At 45.9% G+C, this 11,757-nt stretch overlaps 1 long non-coding RNA gene across 1 annotated transcript; it reads right to left on the bottom strand.

The window, feature by feature from the left end:
- Window positions 1-7,745: 7,745 nt before the first annotated feature.
- LOC135379104 (uncharacterized) lies at window positions 7,746-11,443 on the bottom strand. The gene is made up of 7 exons (XR_010418715.1): window positions 11,322-11,443; window positions 10,363-10,461; window positions 10,082-10,252; window positions 9,787-9,915; window positions 9,643-9,690; window positions 8,029-8,239; window positions 7,746-7,904 (listed from the first exon to the last, which is right to left on the bottom strand). It is a non-coding gene; the product is annotated as an uncharacterized LOC135379104 (long non-coding RNA).
- Window positions 11,444-11,757: the final 314 nt, after the last annotated feature.

Raw genomic sequence — 11,757 nt, 5'->3', positions numbered from 1 at the left:
CGCAATTACGTTCGCAACACGAAGGCAATATGCGACGTGGTTTTAGGTTTGTGATCACGACTGGGGCTTGGATGAATGGTTTGGAGGTTACCATACCGATGTCAGACTCCTAATTGCTTTAACAGGTGTTACCAGCGTTTCGTGAGAGAGAAGTCGCTGCTGAGGGCGGATACCTTTTTCCTCCCCAGTGAATAATATGCGTGGGGGAGGGGGGGGGCTCTCGTCTATCCGAAGCGGAGTCGCTTGTTTCGCTCATTACGCCGGATCCTCACAACGGTATCCGCCAAGCTCTACGTTGCAACGCAACTGTTCTTGCCAAATAGGCTCGGTTCCTCCGCGCCGGAGTTTATTTATTTATTTATTTATTTACTTACCTTAAGAGCCCGAAGGGGCAGTTTCTGGCTTTGTAGCGGAATCGGATGCTGGCTTAAGGTCCAGCACTAGAATTCACCGTAGATGACACAAATGTAGAGGAGATGATGTTACTCTGCGTGAGTCCCCACCGACGGTGATGATATGCCACGGAGAGGCGATGACGCCTATTGCGCCCTATCTCCATGGCCGAGCCCGTGGAGGAGCGGGTGTTCCAGGCGCGTGCCCATCCTCGTCGTTATCCACGGTCCGCGACATCACTCCCCCCTCAGACGCGGAGCGGCAATGAAGCAGAAGCGCACGGCTTCGCTGGAGGATGGCAGCGAGGGCGACTGTAGTTGACATGCTCGGTTGAACAGGTTCATGGCACGGCACACGTTGGTGAGCAACGGGAACAACGGCGCGTTAACCCGAGAAGACCGGAGAAGAGAGTGAGGCGCTGTCGTCGTCGTGCCCCTCGGGTGCCGCGATGAGATCGGAAAGCCGAACCTCTGAGAGTCCCAGGTTAGGTGAGAGTGAGGCTGTCCGAGCCGTGGTGAGATGCCGAGACGCCAGTTGAAACGTGCCGTAGCGTCCGCTGCCGCTACGGCCGTGACCGGCATGTAAGCTCGAGGGCTCGAGTGCCGCGACCGGGAGTGAAAGAGCGCCGGGGTGCAGTGAAGAATACCGGGGTGAGGCAGGAGTGAAGATGAATGTATCTGTGAAGCGCGCGTGTGCGGGAGGGATGTGCTTCGCAATATGGCGACTGCGGTACACCTGTGGTCTTGTCGAGCAGGGGAAGCCTTTGGAAATGTGTCCAGGACGTGGCGTGTGAATGAGTCGGTGCGAAGGAGTCGAGTCGCAGTTTAATGGTCGAGTCGTTGGGTTGGGAGGCTTCCAGGATAGGATGCTCAGCACCATGCCGGTGAAGCTGTTGCAAAATTTGGGATCGTTGAAGAGGTTGAATTATACCGAACTTGATGATATCTGCTGCCGCGTGCTCCCGCGCCTGGCAGCCAGTTCTACTGGCACTGTCCTAGCGTGAGGCTAAGACTGTCTGCCTGCTGGGACATACCACCGTCGCCGGTCAAGATTCATGTAGGGGAGCTCCACCTCCTCTACATTTGGTGACCCGTAGAACGAACACCATGTTCGGTGTAATTCGGCTAATCATCATCATAATTTTTTCGGTAAACAAGCAGGGAACCACCTTCTGGCAGGAAAGTCGCACCACGACCCCAGTTCTACCGGGGACCCGCAGGGAGATCACAGCAACTTCAGTTTTCGGCCTCCGTCTGCTTCACGATGGTCCCCCCCCCCCCCGGCACTCCTGTGGCGACAACCAGCGTCGACGCTCTCGTACGGATCGCGGTACAGTCGCCCACTCAGCAACGCATTCAGCCAGCAACAATCATCGCTCAGCAACGGTCATTCAACGCGCTCAGCAACCGTCCAACGCAATCAGCAGCCACTCAACTTAATCATCAACTAATCAAGCACTGAACCACTCAGCACTCATACCTCTTCTCTGGAACCAACAGCAGCGCTCTTGATCCCGCCATCCCGCTGCTGCTGCATCAATTGCCACAGTCACAAGCCGTGTGTCCAGGTGTCCATCACCCACAAGTCATCCTCATTCTCCTCTTCATGATATCGACGCGGACCTCTACCGCATGCACCGCTCCGCGTCTGAGGGGGGAGGATGATGTGGTGGATGTGGTGGCCCATGGACGACGACGACGACGCGCCTCTGATGCCGCGTGCTATTGCGCCCTGCAGTCAGTCATACTGACACCGTCCTAGCGTAAGGCCACGATTATCTGCCCGCTAGGACATTGCATCATCGCCGGACAGGACTCATGTAGGCGAACACAACCTCCACCCAGGGCCGACGATATGAGGGGGGTGGGGCGAATAAGGCGACCGCCTTAGGCCCCGCGCACGAAGCCCTCAACCAGGGATTACTTTTTTTTAAATATCATATACGCACTTAATCGTGTGAAACAGGCCCCGCTTCGCCACATTCCCCGCACACTCGTAGCACCGGCCCTGCCTCCACCACAAACATCGTTGTTAGCTAATGATGAGTGGGAATGGGAGCCTGATGAGCATGTTCTCGTTATTTCATAACCCGCAAAGAACGCGTCACTTTCCCGTGATTTGTCACGAGATCCCGCACGAGGACCGATCGCAACGCTTATTCACAATCCAAGCCGACCAAGGGTGACCAGGCAAACCTGTCTTTACGGCCATCTATAGAACCAAGCAATGAACGGTCTGCACGATCTGCCAACTTAAAAAATAAAGAATACGATAATGTACGTCATGCTCAGTTTAGCATCCGGTGCGACTATACTGTAACCGAATGTCTCCGCTCTAGGTTTCCTTACGCTGAACTCACATTTGCTTGGAATGGATACTTGTGGTAACAAAGGCGGAATGACACGCACCCAACGTGAAGTAGTACCTAAGGAAAAGAGAACGTATCATTTCACATAGCGACTGCTTGACGGTCGTTGGAATGCGCCTGCTGAACGATGTGTACGTGTGGCAATGAAGACAAGAAAGCCGTTGCTTGACCCAAAGCGTTGGTTCGAACCATGGGGGTAAGAGACTAACGAGATGGCTATAACCACGGAGGGTCGTGGGATTCCTCTGGCGGTCGCTCCTGGCAATGCCACGCCCATCTAGTTGCCCGGTCACGTGATCCCCACTTGTTTCGGTTATGGCGGTCTGCGCGGAGGCTTCGGAGTTCATTTGCACAACGCTTTGAAATGTACGGGGTATTTCAAGATTTGCCGCGTAATAAATTGCAGCGAAAGTTCAGCAGAACAGAAGAGAAGTCCGGCAGTGTCACGGTGACGTACGTACGTCTTCTAACAATTTAGTGATCCATTGCTTCAACAGTTTCAACGAGTATGACAACTTCTGGCTCCAAAGATGGTTATGAACGCGGAAGCAAGTTATTCGACCGGTGCTCCCCTCCGTATTCAGGTAAGATTCGCCACGGGCATGGAGGGCGCCATGTTTGATGACGCGTTGCGGTGACGTTTATGGGTCACGTGTGTAGACAACTAACCCCAGTGCCATGCGCCGGTCAGCACGCCAGGTAGCATTGGGAGAGACCCTTAGATCATCTCCTTAGTGTATTCCCTCCAAGGCTCGCACCACGTATAAAAGTAGCGATGAGTGCATTTGCGCACGTGACTCGCTGTATACTTGCGAGGCGTACGGCTCACGTCAAAGTTAACTTGAACAGCCCTCCAGTCTGCGAAGGAAGAACAGAGCCACCCTGACAGCGCATAGCAGAAAACAACGCCTTCATAACTGTAAATAGATGACCAAAGCACCCCTCGCCATTTTTTCTACTAACCACCACCAGGGTCCTAAAGGTCGGAATGGTGTTCAAGTTTAAGGTCAGATATGCCGATTTTGAAGTGCCGCAGAACTGAGCGATACTCGCGCTATGTGTTCATTACCGAACACTGAATATGTGTGCGAAATATCTTGCTCCAACTGTTCGTAGTTTTTTTAGAAAACGGTTTTTTTAGTTCCCACGCCCGGCCGACTGACCATCGGAAAACCCTGTGCACGGGCGCACCGACGTCACTGCTCTCGGTTTATCTGTCTCTGGCTTGGCATGGACTCTTGGCTTGGCCGCTTGGCTTCTTTCGTTTCGTCCTCTGTGCGTCGTACATAAGCGAACAGCTGTTATGTTGTTGCTAAGCCGGAAACAAAGCATGTGAATATTTTTGTTTTTTTGCACGGCGTCGTTTGCAAAGTGCACTTCCTTGTTCTGACCTTGCCTTTTATGGGCTGGAGCGATATGATACGTGATATGCAATGGCGAAGTTGTCGAAGATGCGACGGTGCTACGCTGTTAGAACAATTCATCGGAGCATTCAAGTGTTACCTATTATAAGCTGCCAAAAGACCAAGCAGTGCGAAGCTCCTGCCTTGGTGCCTGCTAATTTCCACTGCAAGGATTTCGTCCACGAATGTTATCATAGGTTACGCGCGACTCAAGAGGCAATTTGGAATCTCGGCACGAAATCGTCTGATGAAAATCTGAGGTGCCCGACGCACAACATTTTGAACGTGCCACGGAGGATCAAGGCAAAAAACGAGAGCAAAAAAGGCAAGTCGAGGTTCAGAAATAAAAAAACAGCAAGCTTAATGAATCGATTGTGCAGCTGTGCTACTGCGCTTACTCTGATATAACCACGATTAACAACACAGTAGTATTGTCAATCTAACTTCTGAATTATGACAGGTGCACACTGAAGGCGGAAATGAAGCATGATCTGGCTTGCATCTGGTGCATGAAGAAATTGCTGACACGTTAGTTGCAGTCTACCTCCACCAACAGGTATGACAATGTGATGTTATAATTTGACTATTCACCTATGTTCAACTTTTCATGTGCACTCGCATGCAGACATCTTGACACCACTTTTAAATCTACCCTCAAAGTTACAACCTGTGCTTTCAGGGTGGAAAACAAAGGTCGCCATTCCGATTAGCTGCTATCTCCCAGTTCAAGCACTTTTGCTGTCTGGACACTGGTTCCTGTGGATGGGGTGTTACAAGCTTCACTGTCTGATATAGAAGCTACGTTACATTAGTTCAGTTAATTTGTCTTTTGCACATTTCTGTTACTGTTAGCTGGATTACTGTTGGACATACAATCCTTTCTGACACGCAGAAGCTGATGTCGCCTCTGATAACGTTTTAGAATTTTCAGTGTCATCAACGTCCATTGAGGAAGGTGCCTTTACTATCTGCGAATCTTTAATTGAAGAATAGCCCAGAATTCATGTTAACATTGTCTACTCTTATTAATTCACTGTCTGTGTTCTGAGAGCTAAGACAAATGGAAACTATTTATTTGTCACAACTTCACACTGGATGTGGTACTGGCTTGACATGCAAGCTAAAATACCTGGATTCTACAATAATTGTGTTCAACTTGGTACATTACCGTGGGCAATGCCACGTTCACTACATTTTTAGTGGGTCCGGTGCACAAATAATGTGTGCATACTGCATGCATACATACTGTTCTATAGGCAAAAATACCTGAGCAGTGCTGTGTAGTCTTTTTACCCAAAGTACATACTCTTACTGCAAAGTCACAGTACGTAGAACAGCAATGTGCAGGTATGCTGCGATAGAGATTCACAACAGAAAGAAGACTGTGGAGAGCATCTAAATTTTAATGAGAGGAGACTTTCGTGCACAAGGCTGCTCTTGTTAATGTCTAACATGGAGTTACAAAATCCCAGAATATATAAAACATGTTGTAACGTAGAGAGCGAGGGTTGGTACAGACATAAAAATAATTATTCAATCATATACAATAAAATAAAAAGGGGGTAGAACTCCCCCCTCAACTCAACTCGACAACTCAATAACTCTACTTATTCTCTACCTTACAACATGTCATATATTTTGGAATTTTGTAACTTGATGTTAGACCTCAAGGAGTACAGGCTTCTGTGCGAAAGTCTTCTTTCTGTTGTGCACAATCATACGGCATGTGCAGTAAATACGACAATCCATTTCTTGTCATTAAATGCTTTGTCTTTTTTTTCTGCAGTGACGAGCATCCAGAAGGACACATGCCAGAAAGGGAGTCTCTTTGGGATGACAAACCCTCATCACCTCATGAGGATACAATGGTTGACGAATGGTTCTCAAGTACATCGAAACTTCAACAAATAATTCATGAAAAAGCCAGTCAGTGCTAGCACCAGGAATTGAACGTGGACCGTCCTGCTACCAGTCAGAGATGTTACATTTCAGGCGTTCATTGACTTTTGGTGAATTACTTGTTGACTTTGTCCCAAGGTGGAGCTCGCCACAGCTCATTTGCCTATCTGTTAATGTTGTGGCGTGTGTTGCGTTTTTCTCTTTGTTTGTTCCAGACTCAGAACGGTTAATTTGGATCAGGTCAGGTACGTTTCATTTAGACATGGCAAACATAAAGTGGTGTTTCTCAACACAACTTAGCAGTGGCCTTCATTCATTACTGCTACGGCCATTAAGCGTGAATGGAAAGCTGCACATTATGCATGATGTAAAACCCCAAGACTAGGGAACACGAAGGGACAGACACAAACACGTCCCCTTGTGTTCCCTAGTCTCGGGGTTTTACATATGCATCATCTTCACCAGCTCGCTTGCTTCCTAGCCATTTTTTGTGCACATTATGTTCACTGTACTTTTATCGTGTACTATATAATCTTGTTCAAGTTCTATCAAACGACGTGTAATGCTATAAAAAAATTCAGTACACTGTTTATGTGGGTTGAATGGTAGCGCATGAATGCAGGAAGGGAACTGTCATGTTATGGCAAGTGTTTACGTATTGTACATTTAACTACTAATTTTATTGGTTAGCTTTCGCCGGCGTATCATGTCAAGCCATGTTATATTAATTTGGAACGTGTTCGTCTTAGTAGGCAGAGCAGCTGATGCACAGTGAGAACATAGCCCATGTGTGTTTGTCTTTTCCACCGCAGCCCTTGGGTTTCCTCCCTGATGGCTACACATATCAGTTATAGGTTTCAGAACCGGTAGTTCCCGCCAAGTGTGAATTGCTTTTCAGGGGATCATTACGCTGGCAAATGAAACATATGGTTTAAATTATTTGCAGGACAGGAATTGCGTAGCTTCACAGAAATACTACTACTACGACGTAAGAGTGATTTCAAATCTAGCTTTTTTGTGTTCCTGACATTATCGCACGAGATGTAGTATCCACTATGATATATGTGGGGTATGTACAGTGCAATCAACAGACGCTATTTACAAATCTGTGTTTTCTACTGTGTTGAAATGGGGTAGTTTGTATCTGAGAGCCATAGTGAAACACAGGCAGCCAAGGACAGACTTTTGATGCCCTCGAGAAACATGGCAACACATTGCAGGGACTCTGGATGCTGCCTAAATTTCCAGAGCACACAGCTCAAGGCAGCGGTTAAATAACAAGTGGTTAGAGAAATCCAAGACAGTTGCATGTGTAAGCAGTCCACTGTTGGATTTGCTTCTGTCTGAGATACGTCCCTGTTGAAAAAACCAGTATACTGGACAGACTGGAAACCAGTAACCAGTGTTATACCGGATTATTAACCCAGTCTGGACACTGGTCTTACTGGAAAGTCCAGTATTACTGGCCTTACTGGACGGTCCAGTGTGGGCACTAGTCTTACTGGAATGTACAGTGTGGACACTGGTCTTACTGGAGAGTCCAGTGTGGTCACATGGGTGCAGGCCCATCGGCTTTTGCAAATCCTGCTCTGCACGCAGTGTCGTATGAGGCACATAAACAGTTTTGTCTGGCCCTAATCTGCATGCATCGTGGTGTAGACCGAGAAATACATAAGAACTCATTCACTATTCCCAGATTTATTTTCTTTATTGTGTCACTTTTCTGTTTTTGCCTTGCTGGGCAACATCTCCAAAACCAAATCTCCAAAGATTCACCTGACTAGTTCTAGCTTTGCTTCTTTTACAAGGTCAGTCTGGTGGCCCTCAATGTGGCATGCCATCTGAAACGAAAATGTGGGAGATGTTCAGTATATGCGATAATATTTCAAGCAGAATTGCAAATTGACTGTGGCTAGAATCTGAACGTTCGTTGAATGATATAAAATAACTGCAGCATGATCTTACTTATGTAATGGAGTCCAGCTTCTCTGGTGTTGCCTGTGACGAGCGCGTGAATGCCTGCTCTCTGCTACGGTTGCCCTGAAAAGCAACTAGTCGCCGTTCCATCTTGTGTCCAGAAAGGCTGCATCAAATTGTTGACTAACTTGCTGTTGATTGTGCCCCGCTGTACGCACATGAAGTTCTCAGGAACAAAACTGTCAACCCCAAAGTGAATCTGGAATTTGTACACATAGTGAGTATCAACGAAACAAAATATTGGACACACAATCCTTCGTTGCTTTTGAATACGTTGCATGAAGTGCCCGTAGACTCAGAGGCTGAAGTAACACGAGCTATTGCAATGCATACAATTTGCCAATTGGAATACAGTACACCATGTACTTCAGCCAAGATACAAACAATGATTGCGTTTTGTTTGTATCCCATATTGTATTGTACATGTCTGTTGCGCGCCACCCAGACGTTTTGGCTGCGAATGCTGGAGTCCGGCCAAACAGGGTAAATGACGGCTCCACAAGTGCACCTAGTCTTTTCGACCCTCAGAAACTGAATGTGGACCGAGAAATATTGACATGATACGTTGCAGTGATCCGTGCCCCTCTGTTGGTGAAGGCAGGAAGCAGGCACAGGCAGCTTACACGGGTACTCATGATATCGCAGGTTCAAAATTAATTTTTTTGAATCCACAGTACAATGCGAAATGCAATCAGTGAGACTCATACATGCCAGTTTGTTCAGCAATTATAAATGGCACATGACAGAAAAATACATATGGCAAGTGATTTTGGCACACAGGAGCAGCTACAGCAAAACAATTACTGTTAACATGGTGACTTGGTATCAACAGACCATGGTATATCCCTCATGGAGAAGGCAGTCACATTTTGGGTACTTTATCGCCTCTCTCTAACAAGGCTAGTTTGAACTTTTTGCATAAGGTGCATAATTATTAGTTTCAGGGTTTAACCGGATTCTTCCACCAATTCAAGGTGTCCTTTTTACGGTGAAATCCAATTTTTACCCCTCAAATTGCCCTCACTGAGATATCTGTAGGAATGCACACTAACATGTTTGGCAGCAATTACATAACCATTTGTACCGAACCAGTAGAGCCAGTTTTTGAGTAGCTGAGCCCAATTTCTCCCCGAATTGAGCATTTAACGTATTGGAAGTTTTTCCACTCGATTTCGCATGAATTTAGAGCACATGTTTATTTACGAGATTTCTTCAAAACTTCTTCGAGATATTTTCAACACTTCAGGCTATTATTTATATGTACAATTCCTGGCGTAAAGTAACGGCCCTAATGTCTTGTATCTCTCACATGCGGACACCTCTGTCTTGCGAACTGGTCCCACGAACGTCAGTACTAGGGAGGTTTCACAGCCTCTACAACATGATGAGCAAACAAGATTCATAAAACCTTACTGTCAACAACAGAACGCAATGTGTGTGATGGCATGTAGGGAGGCATGACAACCGGTGCAGGTTTTGAAATGAACCAGGGCACAATATAAGTGATGGAATGCGTGGTGTGCACTTGTCCTTCCTTTGCATACCTGAAATTGGCTGATTTTGTTGTGTAGTAATATATATAGATAAAATATATTTAAGTACCAAATAACAGTGTCGGCCGACAAGCCTCTTCCACCAAAGGTGCTCTCCCTACAAAAAAGAAACATGTTGTTTAAGAAATGATTATCTAACAAACATACAGTACTAATAATCAAACCGCACTAAAGAACAAAAAAGAGAACACACCGTATACATGGACTTCTAAGTCTACTTTTTTTGTAGTCTTGTGCGGAAGTTTCCTCTTGCTCCAGGTTTTCCAGTCAAACAGTTTGAGTGACATGCTCGTTCCCTGTGCGGCATCTTTCTGTTCAACATCTGCAAGGCAAACATCCAAGTGTAAATAAGGGCACGAAAAATACAGAGATGAGGTGGCTGCCCTCGGCCTCATTAAGTCCCTAATAATGACTTTTATCTAACAATAAATGCACTGCTGTAACCATAACGGATACATATTTCCGCAATGAATGTATATTGTACTCACCAATTTTGTCCAGCAATGATAGTGTCGTGCACCTGTTGTTCCCTTGAACTTCGCTGCTTCATCAGGGTTGTAATCCATCCATCCATCGAGCAGCCTCTGTGGTGCAAGATTTTCATCAGATATGGTACATCCAGACTCTGAAGCGTCCCGTGGTGTCCTTCTGATGCATTCCTAGACGTGTGTTTGACAATTTCATCACGTAATATGCAAATATTGTTCTTAATGGGAACTCATATTAACACTCATAATTAAAACGTTACAGACATTGAATAGTTGCTCACCTTATTTGCCGAAGTATGCTTTCACATATACCGTGACGTGATGTGCTGCAAATGCTGCATCGCCTTTTCTTGTGTGTGCTTGACATGAGACACCAATTTCTGAAAGGAAATAGTGTCAGAGAGAGTTTCTCAAAAGTTGAGCTAGCTACTAAATCACTCTGTGCACTCATCAGTTAAGAAAACATTACAAAATGATTCTGGGTTGTTCGCAGTAATAGCATGATCTATATTTCAAAACGGAACAGTTTTATCTGTTGTCAGTGCAGCAACAATCAACAAACATCTGTTACCTGTCCAAGTGATGACTTATATTTGTCAACATATGTAATTTCCACCATAAAAAGGTCATTCATTCATTCTGACCTTCTTTAGCACTTGCTAAATGAGCAAAATTATTTTAGTGATTGATGGCTCTCAGCAGCCAAAGGCAGCGCGATAAAAATTGTCGATAAACCAACACATACGGTGGAAAATAACTATTCTGAGACTGGAACAGACTGCAAAGACACACTCAATAAAGCCTCAATGCTTTAGAACATGGATAGTTCAAAACATAGCAGGACACTACCAGGCTCTTCTTTTTTGATTGCTTGCAACTGCCCACCCATGATACACATCCAGATCTGTTGATCCTACAATGCAACACCATTTGTGCACTGACGGTGAAACGACGCAACAACCGTAATCGACATAAACGTAATGAAACGGAAAGATTACTTTCGAATTCCTGTTCATACATACACAACGAGAAACACAATATTCTTTTGCACAAATATCTATCACATTTATGCAGACAAAGCGCAGGAGGAACTGAATCCTGCACCCATACTGCGAAGATACACCCGCTGCATTGAAGATATATATCGTAGAGCACGCAAAAACACAAAAGACGAGAATACAACGTCTTAGTGTTAGTTTAACGTGAATAAGTAACACGAAACGAATAAATAATACATTACCGGCATGGTCCTAGTCCGGGCTGGTTCGGCAAGTTGTACGGCATGTAGTCACGGCACTGGCACAACAGCTTTTGCGTCGTCAGACGAATAGCGAACACAACAACAAACGTCACGCACAAAATGCAGTATATCTTGCCGATTAAACTCAACGATATGAGTTGAACACAAGAAACCACGAGGAAGTCAGCAGCCCGCTGAACGCTGCTTTGTGCTCTTTCTTCATGGTTGCTAGACGCAGCGGTTTGAAACCGAAACAAGCGACGGTTTGGTGACTTTAATGACTTGAATTTTCCACACTGCTGGTTTTTATGTTATTAAGCCGACAAATTCCGTTGAATAACGAAATATCACGAATGCCTTGAGTTTCGATAATCCAGCAAGTGTTTTCGTTTTTTTTTGTTTTTTTTTAATTGAGCGACGGTGGTGATGATGGTGA

The sequence above is a fragment of the Ornithodoros turicata genome, chromosome 1 (assembly GCF_037126465.1).
Source record: "Ornithodoros turicata isolate Travis chromosome 1, ASM3712646v1, whole genome shotgun sequence".
NCBI lineage: Eukaryota > Metazoa > Arthropoda > Arachnida > Ixodida > Argasidae > Ornithodoros > Ornithodoros turicata.
Note: the sequence above shows the minus strand (reverse complement) of the source record. Positions and strands in the feature narration are given on the sequence as shown.